This window comes from Somniosus microcephalus, chromosome 19, assembly GCF_052327205.1.
Source record: "Somniosus microcephalus isolate GS21.2 chromosome 19, FLI_Smic_1.0, whole genome shotgun sequence".
NCBI classification, from domain to species: Eukaryota; Metazoa; Chordata; class Chondrichthyes; order Squaliformes; family Somniosidae; genus Somniosus; species Somniosus microcephalus.
The window spans coordinates 84,818,914-84,838,272 of record NC_141005.1 but is presented as its reverse complement, the minus strand read 5'-3'; positions in this window follow the sequence as shown (position 1 = coordinate 84,838,272).

Here is a 19,359-nt window from a genome sequence, read left to right as displayed (position 1 = left end):
GAGATTAAACCCGACACTGACCCCCGGGATTAACCCCGAAACTGACCCCTGGGATTAACCCCGACACTGACCGCTGTGATTAACCCCGACACTGACCCCCGAGATTAAACCCGACACTGACCCCCGGGATTAACCCCGAAACTGACCCCCGGGATTGACCCCGACACTGACCCCCGGGATTGACCCCGACAATGACCCCCGGGATTGACCCCGACACTGACCCCCGGGATTGACCCCGACACTGACCCCCGGGATTGTCCCCGACACTGACCCCCGGGATTGTCCTCGACACTGACCCCCGGGATTGACCCCGACACTGACCCCCGGGATTGACCCCGACACTGACCCCTGGGAATAACCCTGACACTGACCCCCGAGATTAAACCCGACACTGACCCCCGAGATTAAACCCGACACTGACCCCCGGGATTAACGCCGACACTGACCCCTGGGATTGACCCCGAAACTGACCCCTGGGATTGACCCCGACACTGACCCATGGGATTGACCCTGACACTGGCCCCTGGGATTGACCCCGACACTGGCCCCTGGGATTAACCCCGACACTGACCCCGGGGATTGACCCCGACAATGACCCCCGGGATTGACCCCGACACTGACCACCGGGATTGACCCCGACACTGACCCCGGGGATTGTCCTCGACACTGACCCCCGGGATTGACCCCGACACTGACCCCCGGGATTGACCCCGACACTGACCCCTGGGAATAACCCTGACACTGACCCCCGAGATTAAACCCGACACTGACCCCCGAGATTAAACCCGACACTGACCCCCGAGATTAAACCCGACACTGACCCCCGGGATTAACGCCGACACTGGCCCCTGGGATTAACACCGACACTAACCCCTGGGAATAACCCTGACACTGACCCCTGGGATTAACCCCGACACTGACCCCAGAATTAACCCTGACACTGACCCCTGGGATTGACCCCGACACTGACCCCTGGGATTAACCCCGACACTGACCCCTGGGATTAACCCCGACACTGACCCCTGGGATTAACCCCGACACTGACCCCTGGGATTAACCCCGACACTGACCGCCGTGATTAACCCCGACACTGACCCTCGAGATTAAACCCGACACTGACCACAGGGATTAACCCCGAAACTGACCCCCGGGATTGACCCCGACACTGACCCCCGGGATTGACCCCGACACTGACCCCCGGGATTGACCCCGACACTGACCCCCGGGATTGACCCCGACACTGACCCCCGGGATTGACCCCGACACTGACCCCCGGGATTGACACCGACACTGACCACTGGGATTGACACGGACACTGACCCTTGGGATTAACCCTGACACTGACCCCAGAATTAACCCCGACACTGACCCCTGGAATTAACCCCGACACTGACCCCTGGAATTAACCCCGACACTGACCCCTGGGATTAACCCCGACACTGACCCTGGGATTAACCCCGACACTGACCCCTGGGATTAACCCCGACACTGACCCCTGGGATTAACTCCGACACTGACCCCTGGGATTAAACACGACACTGACCCCTGGGATTAACCCCGACACTGACCCCTGGGATTCACTCCGATACTAACCCCTGGGATTAACCCCGAAACTGAACCATTGGATTAACACTGAACCCTGGGATTAACCCCAATATTGACCCCAGGGATTAACCCCGACACTGAACCCTGGGATTAACCCCGACACTGACCCCTGGGATTGACACCGACACTGACCCTGGGATTAACCCCGACACTGACCACTGTGATTAACACCGACACTGACCCCTGGGATTAACCCCAACACTGACCCCTGGGATTAACCCCGACACTGACCCCTCGGATTAACCCCGACACTGATCCCTGGGATTAACCCCGACACTGATCCCTGGGATTAACCCCGACACTGACCTCGGGGATTAACCCCGTCATTGAACCCTGGGATTAACCCCGACACTGACCCCCGGAATTAACCCCGATACTGACCCCCCGGAATTAACCCCGACACTGACCACTGGGATTAACCCCGACACTGACCCCTGGGATTAACCACGATACTGACCCCTGGGATTAACCCCGACACTGACCGCTGGGATTGACCCTGACACTGACCCCTGGGATTGTCCCCGACACTGACCCCCGACACTGACCCCGACACTGACCCCCGGGATTGCCCCCGACACTGACCCCCGGGATTGACCCCGACACTGATCCCCGTGATTGCCCTCGACACTGACCCACGGGATTGCCCCCGGCACTGACACCCGGGATTGACCCCGACACTGACCCCCGGGATTGACCCCGACACTGACCCCTGCGATTGACCCCGACACTGACCCCTGGGATTGACCCCGACACTGACCCCCGGGATTGACCCCGAAACTGACCCCCGGGATTGAACCCGACACTGACCCCCGGGATTGAACCCGACACTGACCCCCGGGATTAACCCCGACACTGACCCCCAAGATTAACCCCGACACTGACCCCCGGGATTAACCCTGACACTGACCCCCGGGATTAACCCCGACACTGACCCCTGGGATTAACCCCGACACTGACCCCTGGGATGAACCCCGACACTGACCCCTAGGATTAACCCCGACACTGACCCCTGGGATGAACCCCGACACTGACCCCTGGGATTAACCCCGACACTGACCCCTGTGATTAACCCCGACACTGACCCCTGGGAATAAATCTGAAACTGACCCCTGGGATTAACCCTGACACTGACCCCCGGGATTGACCCCGACACTGACCCCTGGGATTAACCCCGACACTGACCCCTGGGATTAACCCCGACACTGACCCCTGGGATTAACCCCGACAATGACCGCCGTGATTAACCCCGACACTGACCTCGAGATTAAACCCGACACTGACCCCCGGGATTGACCCCGAAACTGACCCCCGGGATTGACCCCGACACTGACCCCCGGGATTGACCCCGACACTGACCCCCGGGATTGACCCCGACACTGACCCCCGGGATTGACCCCGACACTGACCCCCGGGATTGACCCCGACACTGACCCCCGGGATTGCCCCCGACACTGACCCCTGGGATTGACCCCGACACTGACCCCTGAGATGGACCCCGACACTGACCCCCGTGACCCTGACACTGAACCCCGGGATTGACGCCGACACTGACCACCGTGATTGCCCCCGACACTGACCCCGACACTGACCCCAGGATTGACCCCGGCACTGACCCCTGGGATTGACCCTGACCCCTGGGTTTAACCCCGACACTGACCCCGGGGATTGACCCCGACACTGACCCCCGGGATTGAACCCGACACTGACCCCCGGGATTGAACCCGACACTGACCCCCGGGATTGAACCCGACACTGACCCCCGGGATTGAACCCGACACTGACCCCCAAGAGTAACCCCGACACTGACCCCCGGGATTAACCCTGACACTGACCCCCGGGATTAACCCCGACACTGACCCCTGGGATTAACCCCGACACTGACCTCTGGGATGAAACCCCGACACTGACCCCTAGGATTAACCCCGACACTGACCCCTGGGATTGACCCTGACACTGACCCCTGGGTGTAACCCCGACACTGACCCCTGGGATTAACCCTGACACTGACCCCTGGGAATAAATCTGACACTGACCCCTGGGATTAACCCTGACACTGACCCCCGGGATTGACCCCGACACTGACCCCTGGGATTAACCCCAACACTGACCCCTGGGATTAACCCCGACAATGACCGCCGTGATTAACCCCGACACTGACCCTCGAGATTAAACCCGACACTGACCCCCGGGATTGACCCCGACACTGACCCCCGGGATTGACCCCGACACTGACCCCCGGGATTGACCCCGATACTGACCCCCGGGATTGACCCCGACACTGACCCCCGGGATTCACCCCGACACTGAACCCCGGGATTGCCCCCGACACTGACCCCTGGGATTGACCCCGACACTGACCCCTGAGATTGACCCCGACACTGACCCCCGTGACCCTGACACTGACCCCCGGGATTGACGCCGACACTGACCCCCGTGATTGCCCCCGACACTGACCACAGGATTGACCCCGACACTGTCCCCTGGGATTGACCCTGACCCCTGGGTTTAACCCCGACACTGACCCCGGGGATTGACCCCGACACTGACCCCTGGGATTGACCCTGACACTGGCCCCTGGGAGTAACGTCGACACTGACCCCTGGGATTAACCCCGACACTAACCCCTGGGAATGACCCTGACCCCTGGGATTAACCATGACACTGACCCCAGAATTAACCCTGACACTGATCCCTGGGATTGACCCCGACACTGACCCCTGGGATTAACACCGACACTGACCCCGGAATTAACACTGATACTGACCACTGGGATTAACCTCGACACTGACCCCTGCGATTAACCCCAACACTGACCCCTGGGATTAAACCCGACACTGACCCCTAGGATTAACCCCGACACTGATCACTGGGATTAACCCCGATACTGACCACTGTGATTAACACCGACACTGACCCCTGGGATTGACCCTGACACTGACCCCTGGGATTAACCCCGACACTGACCCCTAGGATTAACCCCGACACTGATCCCTGGGATTAACCCCGACACTGACCACTGTGATTAACGCCGACACTGACCCCTGGGATTAACCCCGACACTAACCCCTGGGAATGACCCTGACCCCTGGGATTAACCATGACACTGACCCCAGAATTAACCCTGACACTGACCCTGGGATTAACCCCGACACTGACCACTGTGATTAACACTGACACTGACCCCTGGGATTAACCCCGACACTGACCCCTGGGATTAACCCCGACACTGACCCCTAGGATTAACCCCGACACTGATCCCTGGGATTAACCCCGACACTGACCCCTGGGATTAACCCCGACACTGACCTCGGGGATTAACCCCGTCACTGAACCCTGGGATTAACCCCGACACTGACCCCCGGAATTAACCCCGATACTGACCCCCGGAATTAACCCCAACACTGACCACTGGGATTAACCCCGACACTGACCCCTGGGATTAACCACGATACTGACCCCTGGGATTAACCCCGACACTGACCGCTGGGATTGACCCTGACACTGACCCCTGGGATTGTCCCCGACATTGACCACTGGGAGTGACCCCGACACTGACCCCCGTGACCCCGACACTGACTCCCGGGATTGACCCCGACACTGACCCCCGGGATTGCCCCCGACACTGACCCCCGGGATTGACCCCGACACTGATCCCCTGGATTGCCCTCGACACTGACCCACGGGATTGCCCCCGGCACTGACCCCCGGGATTGACCCCGACACTGACCCCTGCGATTGACCCCGACACTGACCCCTGGGATTGACCCCGACACTGACCCCCGGGATTGACCCCGACACTGACCCCCGGGATTGAACCCGACACTGGCCCCCGGGATTGACCCCGACACTGACCCCCAAGATTAACCCCGACACTGACCCCCGGGATTAACCCTGACACTGACCCCCGGGATTAACCCCGACACTGACCCCTGGGATTAACCCCGACACTGACCCCTGGGATGAACCCCGACACTGACCCCTAGGATTAACCCCGACACTGACCCCTGGGATGAACCCCGACACTGACCCCTGGGATTAACCCCGACACTGACCCCTGTGATTAACCCCGACACTGACCCCTGGGATTAACCCCGACACTGACCCCTGGGATTGACCCTGACACTGACCCCTGGGTGTAACCCCGACACTGACCCCTGGGAATAAATCTGAAACTGACCCCTGGGATTAACCCTGACACTGACCCCCGGGATTGACCTCGACACTGACCTCTGGGATTAACCCCGACACTGACCCCTGGGATTAACCCCGACAATGACCGCCGTGATTAACCCCGACACTGACCCTCGAGATTAAACCCGACACTGACCCCCGGGATTGACCCCGAAACTGACCCCCGGGATTGACCCCGACACTGACCCCCGGAATTGAGCCCGACACTGACCCCCGGGATTGACCCCGACACTGACCACCGGGATTGACCCCGACACTGACCCCCGGGATTGACCCCGACACTGACCCCGGGGATTGCCCCCGACACTGACCCCCGGGATTGCCCCCGACACTGACCCCTGGGATTGACCCCGACACTGACCCCTGAGATTGACCCCGACACTGACCCCCGTGACCCTGACACTGACCCCCGGGATTGACGCCGACACTGACCCCCGTGATTGCCCCCGACACTGACCCCGACACTGACCCCAGGATTGACCCCGACACTGACCCCTGGGATTGAACCTGACCCCTGTGTTTAACCCCGACACTGACCCCGGGGATTGAACCCGACACTGACCCCCGGGATTGAACCCGACACTGACCCCCGGGATTGAACCCGACACTGACCCCCGGGATTGAACCCGACACTGACCCCCGGGATTAACCCCGACACTGACCCCTGGGATTAACCCTGACACTGACCCCCGGGATTGACCCCGACACTGACCCCTGGGATTAACCCCGACACTGACCCCTGGGATTAACCCCGACAATGACCGCCGTGATTAACCCCGACACTGACCCTCGAGATTAAACCCGACACTGACCCCCGGGATTGACCCCGAAACTGACCCCCGGGATTGACCCCGACACTGACCCCCGGGATTGACCCCGACACTGACCCCCGGGATTGACCCCGACACTGACCCCCGGGATTCACCCCGACACTGACCCCCGGGATTGCCCCCGACACTGACCCCCGGGATTGCCCCCGACACTGACCCCTGGGATTGCCCCCGACACTGACCCCTGGGATTGACCCCGACACTGACCCGAGATTGACCCCGACACTGACCCCCGTGACCCTGACACTGACCCCCGGGATTGACGCCGACACTGACCCCCGTGATTGCCCCCGACACTGACCCCAGGATTGACCCCGACACTGATCCCTGGGATTGACCCTGACCCCTGGGAGTAACCGCGACACTGACCCCGGGGATTGACCCCGACACTGACCCCTGGGAATGACCCTGACCCCTGGGATTAACCATGACACTGACCCCAGAATTAACCCTGACACTGATCCCTGGGATTGACCCCGACACTGACCCCTGGGATTAACCCCGACACCGACCCCTGGGATTAACCCCGACACTGACCCCTGGGATTAACCCCGACACGGACTCCGGGGATTAACCCCGACACTGACCCCTGGGATTAACCCCGACACTGACCCCTGGGATTAACCCCGACACTGACCTCTGGGATTAACCCCGACACTGACCCCTGGGATTAACCCCGACACTGACCTCTGGGATTAACCCCGACACTGACCCCTGGGATTAATGCCAGGCCTCGGACCGGTTCCTTACCGTGAGACAGAAAGGCGAGAGCGAAGCAGGTGCAGAGCCACATTGTGCCCGGGTGTGTGGCGCGACGGGGCTGCGGGTCGGGCGGGACAGGCCGCTCCCCCGCGCCTGTTTCGCGTCTCCAAAGCAACGGCCGCAGCTCGCGCCCTGCGCACGTCATCCGCCCCGCCCCCTGGCCAGGCCCCGCCCCTCTGGCCCCGCCTCCTGGCCCAGCTGCGCGGCCTGGTCGGTTGCCCTGGAGACGGTCGCCTGCGGTTTGTGAAGGAGCAGCCGGGAGAGCGATGTGTCCTCGGGCATTCCTCACCCTGGCTTGGGCCTGTCTGGGTAAGAAGTAAGAAGTTGTACCCTGGAGCGTCCTGGGTCAGTCTGGCGTCAACCTGGGAAACTGAGGTTAAACTGGGGTCACACTGGGAAACTGGGGTCAAACTGGGAAACTGGGGTCACACTGGGAAACTGGGGTCAAACTGGGAAACGGCGGAAACTGGGGTCAAACTGGGAAACGGCGGAAACGGGGTCAAACTGGGAAACGGGTCAAACTGGGAAACTGAGGTCAAACTGGGAAGCTGGTGTCAAACTGGGGTCAACCTTGGAAACTGAAGTCAAACTGGGAAACGGGCGTAAAACTGGGGTCAACCTTGGAAACTGAAGTCAAACTGGGAAACGGGTCAAACTGGGAAACTGGGGTCAACCTGGGAAACTGGCGTAAAACTGGGGTCAACCTTGGAAACTGGGGTCAAACTGGGAAATTGGCGTCAACCTGGGAATCTGGGGTCAATCTGGGAAACTGGGGTCAAATTGGGAAACTGAGGCCAAACTGGGAAACTGGGGTCAAACTGGGAAACTGGGGTCAAACTGAGAAACTGGGGTCAAACTGGGAAACTGGGGTCAACCTGGGAAACTGGCGTCAACCTGGGAAACTGGGATCAACCTGAGAAACTGGGGTCAAACTGGGAAACGGGTCAACCTGAGAAACTGAGGTCAAACTGAGAAACTGGGTTCAAACTGGCAATCTGGGGTCAAACTGGGAAACTGGGGTCAACCTGGGAATCTGGGGTCAACCTGGGAATCTGGGGTCAACCTGGGGAACTGGGGTCAAACTGGGAAACTGGGGTCAACCTGGGAAACTGGGGTCAAACTGGGAAACTGGGGTCAACCTGGGGAACTGGGGTCAACCTGGGAAACTGGCGTCAAACTGGGAAACTGAGGTCAACCTGAGAAACTGGGGTCAAACTGGGAAACTGGGGTCAACCTGGGAAACTGGGGTCAAACTGGGAAACTGGCGTCAACCTGGGAAACTGGGGTGAACCTGAGAAACTGGGGTCAAACTGGGAAACGGGTCAACCTGAGAAACTGAGGTCAAACTGAGAAACTGGGTTCAAACTGGCAATCTGGGGTCAAACTGGGAAACTGCGGTCAACCTGGGAATCTGGGGTCAACCTGGGAATCTGGGGTCAACCTGGGGAACTCGGGTCAAACTGGGAAACTGGGGTCAACCTGGGAAACTGGGGTCAAACAGGGAAACTGGGGTCAACCTGGGGAACTGGGGTCAACCTGGGAAACTGATGTCAAACTGAGAAACTGGGGTCAAACTGGGAAACGGGTCAACCTGGGAAACTGGCGTCAAACTGAGAAACTGAGGTCAACCTGAGAAACTGGGGTCAAACTGGGAAACTGGGGTCAAACTGGGAAACTGGCGTCAAACTGGGAAACTGGGGTCAACCTGGTAAACTGGGGTCAAACTGGGAAACTGGGGTCAAACTGGGAAACTGAGGCCAAACTGGGAAACTGAGGTCAAACTGGGAAACTGGGGTCAAACTGGGAAACTGAGGTCAAACTGGGAAACTGAGGTCAAACTGGGAAACTGAGGCCAAACTGGGAAACTGGGGTCAAACTGGGAAACTGAGGTCAAACTGGGAAACTGGGGAACTGGGGTCAACCTGGGAAACGGAGTTCAAACTGGGAAACTGGGGACAAACTGGGAAACTGGGGTCAAACTGGGAAACTGAGGTCAAACTGGGGAACTGGGGTCAACCTGGGAAACTGGGAAACTGGGGTCAAACTGGGAAACTGGCGTAAAACTGGGAAACGGGTCAAACTGGGAAACTGGGGTCAACCTGGGAAACTGGCGTAAAACTGGGAAACGGGTCAAACTGGGAAACTGGGGTCAACCTGGGGAACTGAGGTCAACCTGGGAAACTGGGGTCAAACTGGGAAACTGGGGTCAACCTGGGAAACTGGGGTCAACCTGGGAAACTGGGGTCAACCTGAGAAACTGGGGTCAAACTGGGAAACGGGTCAACCTGAGAAACTGGGGTCAAACTGAGAAACTGGGGTCAAACTGAGAAACTGAGTTCAAACTGGCAATCTGGGGTCAAACTGGGAAACTGGGGTCAAACTGGGAAACTGGGGTCAATCTGGGGTCAACCTGGGGAACTGGGGTCAAACTGGGAAACTGGGGTCAAACTGGGAAACTGAGGTCAAACTGGGAAACTGAGGTCAAACTGGGAAACGGGTCAACCTGGGAAACTGGGGTCAACCTGGGAAACTGGGGTCAAACTGGGAAACTGAGGCCAAACTGGGAAACTGGGGTCAAACTAGGAAACTGAGGTCAAACTGGGAAACTGGGGTCAAACTGGGGAACTGGGGTCAACCTGGGAAACGGGTCAAACTGGGAAACTGGGGTCAAACTAGGAAACTGGCGTAAAACTGGGGTCAACCTTGGAAACTGGGGTCAAACTGGGAAACGGGTCAAACTGGAAATCTGGGTTCAACCTGGGGAACTGGCGTCAAACTCGGAAATGGGTCAAACTGGGAAACGGGTCAAACTGGGAAGTGGGTCAACCTGGGAAACTGTGGTCAATCTGGAAATCTGAGGTCAACCTGGGAAACTGGGGTCAAACTGGGAAACTGGCGTAAAACTGGGAAACGGGTCAAACTGGGAAACTGGGGTCAACCTGGGAAACTGGCGTAAAACTGGGAAACTGGGGTCAACCTGGGAAACTGGGGTCAACCTGAGAAACTGGGGTCAAACTGGGAAACGGGTCAACCTGAGAAACTGGGGTCAAACTGAGAAACTGGGGTCAAACTGAGAAACTGAGTTCAAACTGGCAATCTGGGGTCAAACTGGGAAACTGGGGTCAACCTGGGAATCTGGGGTCAACCTGGGAATCTGGGGTCAACCTGGGGAACTGGGGTCAAACTGGGAAACTGGGGTCAAACTGGGAAACTGAGGTCAAACTGGGAAACTGAGGTCAAACTGGGAAATGGGTCAACCTGGGAAACTGGGGTCAACCTGGGAAACTGGGGTCAAACTGGGAAACTGAGGTCAAACTGGGAAACTGAGGTCAAACTGGGAAACTGGGGTCAAACTGGGAAACTGGGGAACTGGGGTCAACCTGGGAAACGGGTCAAACTGAGAAACTGGGGTCAAACTAGGAAACTGGCGTAAAACTGGGGTCAACCTTGGAAACTGGGGTCAAACTGGGAAACTGGGGTCAAACTGGAAATCTGGGTTCAACCTGGGGAACTGGCGTCAAACTCGGAAATGGGTCAAACTGGGAAACGGGTCAAACTGGGAAGTGGGTCAACCTGGGAAACTGTGGTCAATCTGGAAATCTGAGGTTAAACTGGAAAACGGCGGAAACTGGGGTCAACCTGGGGAACTGGGGTCAAACTGGGGAACTGGCATCAAAGTGGGGAACTGGCGTCAAACTGGGGAACTGGCGTCAAACTGGGAAACTGCGGTCAACCTGAGAAACTGGGGTCAAACTGGGGTCAACCTGGGAAACTGGGGTCAAACTGGGAAACTGGCGTTAAACTGGGAAACTGGGGTCAACCTGAGAAACTGGGGTCAAACTGGGAAACTGGCGTCAACCTGGGAAACTGGCGTCAACCTGGGAAACTGGGGTCCCCCTGAGAAACTGGGGTCAATCTGAGAAACTGGGGTCAAACTGGGAATCTGGGGTCAAACTGGGAAACTGGGGTCAACCTGGGAATCTGGGGTCAATCTGAGAAACTGGTCAAACTGAGAAACTGGGTTCAAACTGGGAATCTGGGATCAAACTGGGAAACTGGGGTCAACCTGGGAAACTGGGGTCAAACTGGGAAACTGGCGTCAACCTGGGAAACTGGGGTCAACCTGAGAAACTGAGGTCAAACTGAGAAACTGGGTTCAAACTGGCAATCTGGGGTCAAACTGGGAAACTGGGGTCAAGCTGGGAATCTGGGGTCAACCTGGGAATCTGGGGTCAACCTGGGGAACTGGGGTCAAACTGGGAAACTGGGGTCAACCTGGGAAACTGGGGTCAAACTGGGAAACTGGGGTCAACCTGGGGAACTGGGGTCAACCTGGGAAACTGATGTCAAACTGAGAAACTGGGGTCAATCTGGGAAACGGGTCAACCTGGGAAACTGGCGTCAAACTGGGAAACTTAGGTCAACCTGAGAAACTGGGGTCAAACTGGGAAACTGGGGTCAACCTGGGAAACTGGGGTCAAACTGGGAAACTGGCGTCAACCTGGGAAACTGGGGTCAACCTGAGAAACTGGGGTCAAACTGGGAAACGGGTCAACCTGAGAAACTGAGGTCAAACTGAGAAACTGGGTTCAAACTGGCAATCTGGGGTCAAACTGGGAAACTGCGGTCAACCTGGGAATCTGGGGTCAACCTGGGAATCTGGGGTCAACCTGGGGAACTGGGGTCGAACTGGGAAACTGGGGTCAACCTGGGAAACTGGGGTCAAACTGGGAAACTGGGGTCAACCTGGGGAACTGGGGTCAACCTGTGAAACTGATGTCAAACTGAGAAACTGGGGTCAAACTGGGAAACGGGTCAACCTGGGAAACTGGCGTCAAACTGAGAAACTGAGGTCAACCTGAGAAACTGGGGTCAAACTGGGAAACTGGGGTCAAACTTGGAAACTGGGGTCAACCTGGGAAACTGGCGTCAACCTGGTAAACTGGGGTCAAACTGGGAAACTGGGGTCAAACTGGGAAACTGAGGCCAAACGGGTCAAACTGGGAAACTGAGGTCAAACTGGGGAACTGGGGTCAACCTGGGAAACGGAGCTCAAACTGGGAAACTGGGGTCAAACTGGGAAACTGGGGTCAAACTGGGAAACTGAGGTCAAACTGGGGAACTGGGGTCAACCTGGGAAACTGGGGTCAAACTGGGAAACTGGCGTAAAACTGGGAAACGGGTCAAACTGGGAAACTGGGGTCAACCTGGGAAACTGGCGTAAAACTGGGAAACGGGTCAAACTGGGAAACTGGGGTCAACCTGGGGAACTGAGGTCAAACTGAGAAACTGGGGTCAACCTGGGAAACTGGGGTAAAACTGGGAAACTGGGGTCAACCTGGGAAACTGGGGTCAAACTGGGAATCTGGGGTCAAACTGGGAAACTGGGGTCAACCTGGGAAACTGGGGTCAAACTGGGAATCTGGGGTCAAACTGGGAAACTGGCGTCAACCTGGGAAACTGGGGTCAACCTGAGAAACTGGGGTCAAACTGAGAAACTGGGGTCAAACTGGGAAACTGGGGTCAACCTGGGAATCTGGGGTCAACCTGGGAATCTGGGGTCAACCTTGGGAACTGGGGTCAAACTGGGAAACTGGGGTCAAACTGGGAAACTGAGGTCAAACTGGGAAACTGAGGTCAAACTGGGAAACGGGTCAAACTGGGAAACTGGGGTCAACCTGGGAAACTGGGGTCAAACTGGGAAACTGAGGCCAAACTGGGAAACTGGGGTCAAACTGGGAAACTGGGGTCAAACTGGGAAACTGGGGTCAAACTGGGAACCTGGGGAACTGGGGTCAACCTGGGAAACGGGTCAAACGGGGAAACTGGCGTAAAACTGGGGTCAACCTTGGAAACTGGGGTCAAACTGGGAAACTGGGGTCAAACTGGGGTCAACCTGGGAAACTGGGGTCAAACTGGGAAACTGGCGTTAAACTGGGAAACTGGGGTCAACCTGAGAAACTGGGGTCAAACTGGGAAACAGGCGTCAACCTGGGAAACTGGGGTCCACCTGAGAAACTGGGGTCAATCTGGAAATCTGAGGTCAAACTGGAAAACGGCGGAAACTGGGGTCAACCTGGGGAACTGGGGTCAAACTGGGAAACTGGCGTTAAACTGGGAAACTGGGGTCAACCTGAGAAACTGGGGTCAAACTGGGAAACTGGCGTCAACCTGGGAAACTGGGGTCCACCTGAGAAACTGGGGTCAATCTGAGAAACTGGGGTCAAACTGAGAAACTGGGTTCAAACTGGGAATCTGGGGTCAAACTGGGAAACTGGGGTCAACCTGGGAATCTGGGGTCAATCTGAGAAACTGGTCAAACTGAGAAACTGGGTTCAAACTGGGAATCTGGGGCCAAACTGGGAAACTGGGGTCAACCTTAGAAACTGGGGTCAATCTGAGAAACTGGGGTCAAACTGAGAAACTGGGTTCAAGCTGGGAATCTGGGGTCAAACTGGGAAACTGGGGTCAACCTGGGAAACGGGTCAACCTGAGAAACTGGGGTCAAACTGGGAAACTGGCGTCAACCTGGGAAACGGGTCAACCTGAGAAACTGGGGTCAAACTGAGAAACTGGGTTCAAACTGGGAATCTGGGGTCAAACTGGGAAACTGGGGTCAAACTGGGAATCTGGGGTCAAACTGGGAAATTGGGGTCAAACTGGGAATCTGGGGTCAATCTGAGAAACGAGTCAAACTGAGAAACTGGGTTCAAACTGGGAATCTGGGGTCAAACTGGGAAACTGGGGTCAACCTTAGAAACTGGGGTCAATCTGAGAAACTGGGGTCAAACTGAGAAACTGGGGTCAAACTGGGAAACTGGGGTCAAACTGGGAATCTGGGGTCAAACTGGGAAACTGGGGTCAACCTGGGAAACTGGGGTCAAACGGAATCTGGGGTCAAACTGGAAAACTGGCGTCAACCTGGGAAACGGGTCAACCTGAGAAACTGGGGTCAAACTGGGAATCTGGGGTCAAACTGGGAAACTGGCGTCAACCTGGGAAACTGGGGTCAACCTGAGAAACTGGGGTCAAACTGAGAAACTGGGGTCAAACTGAGAAACTGGGTTCAAACTGGGAATCTGGGGTCAAACTGGGAAACTGCGGTCAACCTGGGAATCTGGGGTCAAACTGGGAAACTGGGGTCAAACTTGGAAACTGGGGTCAACCTGGGAAACTGGCGTCAACCTGGTAAACTGGGGTCAAACTGGGAAACTGGGGTCAAACTGGGAAACTGGGGTCAAACTGGGAAACTGAGGCCAAACGGGTCAAACTGGGAAACTGAGGTCAAACTGGGGAACTGGGGTCAACCTGGGAAATGGAGCTCAAACTGGGAAACTGGGGTCAAACTGGGAAACTGGGGTCAAACTGGGAAACTGAGGTCAAACTGGGGAACTGGGGTCAACCTGGGAAACTGGGGTCAAACTGGGAAACTGGCGTAAAACTGGGAAACGGGTCAACCTGGGAAACTGGCGTAAAACTGGGAAACGGGTCAAACTGGGAAACTGGGGTCAACCTGGGGAACTGAGGTCAAACTGAGAAACTGGGGTCAACCTGGGAAACTGGGGTCTACCTGGGAAACTGGGGTCAACCTGAGAAACTGGGGTCAAACTGAGAAACTGGGGTCAAACTGAGAAACTGAGTTCAAACTGGCAATCTGGGGTCAAACTGGGAAACTGGGGTCAACCTGGGAATCTGGGGTCAACCTGGGAATCTGGGGTCAACCTTGGGAACTGGGGTCAAACTGGGAAACTGGGGTCAAACTGGGAAACTGAGGTCAGACTGGGAAACTGAGGTCAAACTGGGAAACGTTTCAACCTGGGAAACTGGGGTCAACCTGGGAAACTGGGGTCAAACTGGGAAACTGAGGCCAAACTGGGAAACTGGGGTCAAACTGGGAAACTGGGGTCAAACTGGGAAACTGGGGTCAAACTGGGAAACTGGGGTCAAACTGGGAAACTGGGGTCAAACTGGGAAACTGGGGAACTGGGGTCAACCTGGGAAACGGGTCAAACTGGGAAACTGGGGTCAAACTAGGAAACTGGCGTAAAACTGGGGTCAAGCTTGGAAACTGGGGTCAAACTGGGAAACTGGGGTCAAACTGGAAACCTGGGTTCAACCTAGGGAACTGGCGTCAAACTGGGAAATGGGTCAAACTGGGAAGTGGGTCAACCTGGGAAACTGTGGTCAATCTGGAAATCTGAGGTCAAACTGGAAAACGGCGGTAACTGGGGTCAACCTGGGGAACTGGGGTCAACCTGGGAAACTGGGGTCAAACTGGGAAACTGGCGTTAAACTGGGAAACTGGGGTCAACCTGAGAAACTGGGGTCAAACTGGGAAACTGGCGTCAACCTGGGAAACTGGGGTCCACCTGTGAAACTGGGGTCAATCTGAGAAACTGGGGTCAAACTGAGAAACTGGGTTCAAACTGGGAATCTGGGGTCAAACTGGGAAACTGGGGTCAACCTGGGAATCTGGGGTCAATCTGAGAAACTGGTCAAACTAAGAAACTGGGTTCAAACTGGGAATCTGGGGCCAAACTGGGAAACTGGGGTCAACCTTAGAAACTGGGGTCAATCTGAGAAACTGGGGTCAAACTGAGAAACTGGGTTCAAGCTGGGAATCTGGGGTCAAACTGGGAAACTGGGGTCAACCTGGGAAACGGGTCAACCTGAGAAACTGGGGTCAAACTGGGAAACTGGCGTCAACCTGGGAAACTGGCGTCAACCTGGGAAACGGGTCAACCTGAGAAACTGGGGTCAAACTGAGAAACTGGGTTCAAACTGGGAATCTGGGGTCAACCTGGGAAACTGGGGTCAACCTGAGAAACTGGGGTCAAACTGGGAAACGGGTCAACCTGAGAAACTGAGGTCAAACTGAGAAACTGGGTTCAAACTGGCAATCTGGGGTCAAACTGGGAAACTGGGGTCAACCTGGGAATCTGGGGTCAACCTGGGAATCTGGGGTCAACCTGGGGAACTGGGGTCAAACTGGGAAACTGGGGTCAACCTGGGAAACTGGGGTCAAACTGGTAAACTGGGGTCAACCTGGGGAACTGGGGTCAACCTGGGAAACTGGCGTCAAACTGGGAAACTGAGGTCAACCTGAGAAACTGGGGTCAAACTGGGAAACTGGGGTCAACCTGGGAAACTGGGGTCAAACTGGGAAACTGGCGTCAACCTGGGAAACTGGGGTCAACCTGAGAAACTGGGGTCAAACTGGGAAACGGGTCAACCTGAGAAACTGAGGTCAAACTGAGAAACTGGGTTCAAACTGGCAATCTGGGGTCAAACTGGGAAACTGCGGTCAACCTGGGAATCTGGGGTCAACCTGGGAATCTGGGGTCAATCTGGGGAACTGGGGTCAAACTGGGAAACTGGGGTCAACCTGGGAAACTGGGGTGAAACTGGGAAACTGGGGTCAACCTGGGGAACTGGGGTCAACCTGGGAAACTGATGTCAAACTGAGAAACTGGGGTCAAACTGGGAAACGGGTCAACCTGGGAAACTGGCGTCAAACTGAGAAACTGAGGTCAACCTGAGAAACTGGGGTCAAACTGGGAAACTGGGGTCAAACTGGGAAACTGGCGTCAAACTGGGAAACTGGGGTCAAACTGGGAAACTGAGGCCAAACTGGGGTCAAACTGGGAAACTGAGGTCAAACTGGGAAACTGAGGTCAAACTGGGAAACTGAGGCCAAACTGGGAAACTGGGGTCAAACTGGGAAACTGAGGTCAAACTGGGAAACTGGGGAACTGGGGTCAACCTGGGAAACGGAGTTCAAACTGGGAAACTGGGGACAAACTGGGAAACTGGGGTCAAACTGGGAAACTGAGGTCAAACTGGGGAACTGGGGTCAACCTGGGAAACTGGGAAACTGGGGTCAAACTGGGAAACTGGCGTAAAACTGGGAAACGGGTCAAACTGGGAAACTGGGGTCAACCTGGGAAACTGGCGTAAAACTGGGAAACGGGTCAAACTGGGAAACTGGGGTCAACCTGGGGAACTGAGGTCAAACTGAGAAACTGGGGTCAACCTGGGAAACTGGGGTCAAACTGGGAAACTGGGGTCAACCTGGGAAACTGGGGTCAACCTGAGAAACTGGGGTCAAACTGGGAAACGGGTCAACCTGAGAAACTGGGGTCAAACTGAGAAAATGGGGTCAAACTGAGAAACTGAGTTCAAACTGGCAATCTGGGGTCAAACTGGGAAACTGGGGTCAAACTGGGAAACTGGGGTCAACCTGGGAATCTGGGGTCAACCTGGGGAACTGGGGTCAAACTGGGAAACTGGGGTCAAACTGGGAAACTGAGGTCAAACTGGGAAACAGGTCAAACTGGGAAACGGGTCAACCTGGGAAACTGGGGTCAACCTGGGAAACTGGGGTCAAACTGGGAAACTGAGGCCAAACTGGGAAACTGGGGTCAAACTGGGAAACTGAGGTCAAACTGGGAAACTGGGGTCAAACTGGGGAACTGGGGTCAACCTGGGAAACGGGTCAAACTGGGAAACTGGGGTCAAACTAGGAAACTGGCGTAAAACTGGGGTCAACCTTGGAAACTGGGGTCAAACTGGGAAACTGGGGTCAAACTGGAAATCTGGGTTCAACCTGGGGAACTGGCGTCAAACTCGGAAATGGGTCAAACTGGGAAACGGGTCAAACTGGGAAGTGGGTCAACCTGGGAAACTGTGGTCAATCTGGAAATCTGAGGTCAACCTGGGAAACTGGGGTCAAACTGGGAAACGGGTCAAACTGGGAAACTGGGGTCAACCTGGGAAACTGACGTAAAACTGGGAAACGGGTCAACCTGGGAAACTGGCGTAAAACTGGGAAACGGGTCAAACTGGGAAACTGGGGTCAACCTGGGGAACTGAGGTCAAACTGAGAAACTGGGGTCAACCTGGGAAACTGGGGTCTACCTGGGAAACTGGGGTCAACCTGAGAAACTGGGGTCAAACTGAGAAACTGGGGTCAAACTGAGAAACTGAGTTCAAACTGGCAATCTGGGGTCAAACTGGGAAACTGGGGTCAACCTGGGAATCTGGGGTCAACCTGGGAATCTGGGGTCAACCTTGGGAACTGGGGTCAAACTGGGAAACTGGGGTCAAACTGGGAAACTGAGGTCAGACTGGGAAACTGAGGTCAAACTGGGAAACGTTTCAACCTGGGAAACTGGGGTCAACCTGGGAAACTGGGGTCAAACTGGGAAACTGAGGCCAAACTGGGAAACTGGGGTCAAACTGGGAAACTGGGGTCAAACTGGGAAACTGGGGTCAAACTGGGAAACTGGGGTCAAACTGGGAAACTGGGGTCAAACTGGGAAACTGGGGAACTGGGGTCAACCTGGGAAACGGGTCAAACTGGGAAACTGGGGTCAAACTAGGAAACTGGCGTAAAACTGGGGTCAAGCTTGGAAACTGGGGTCAAACTGGGAAACTGGGGTCAAACTGGAAACCTGGGTTCAACCTAGGGAACTGGCGTCAAACTGGGAAATGGGTCAAACTGGGAAGTGGGTCAACCTGGGAAACTGTGGTCAATCTGGAAATCTGAGGTCAAACTGGAAAACGGCGGTAACTGGGGTCAACCTGGGGAACTGGGGTCAACCTGGGAAACTGGGGTCAAACTGGGAAACTGGCGTTAAACTGGGAAACTGGGGTCAACCTGAGAAACTGGGGTCAAACTGGGAAACTGGCGTCAACCTGGGAAACTGGGGTCCACCTGTGAAACTGGGGTCAATCTGAGAAACTGGGGTCAAACTGAGAAACTGGGTTCAAACTGGGAATCTGGGGTCAAACTGGGAAACTGGGGTCAACCTGGGAATCTGGGGTCAATCTGAGAAACTGGTCAAACTAAGAAACTGGGTTCAAACTGGGAATCTGGGGCCAAACTGGGAAACTGGGGTCAACCTTAGAAACTGGGGTCAATCTGAGAAACTGGGGTCAAACTGAGAAACTGGGTTCAAGCTGGGAATCT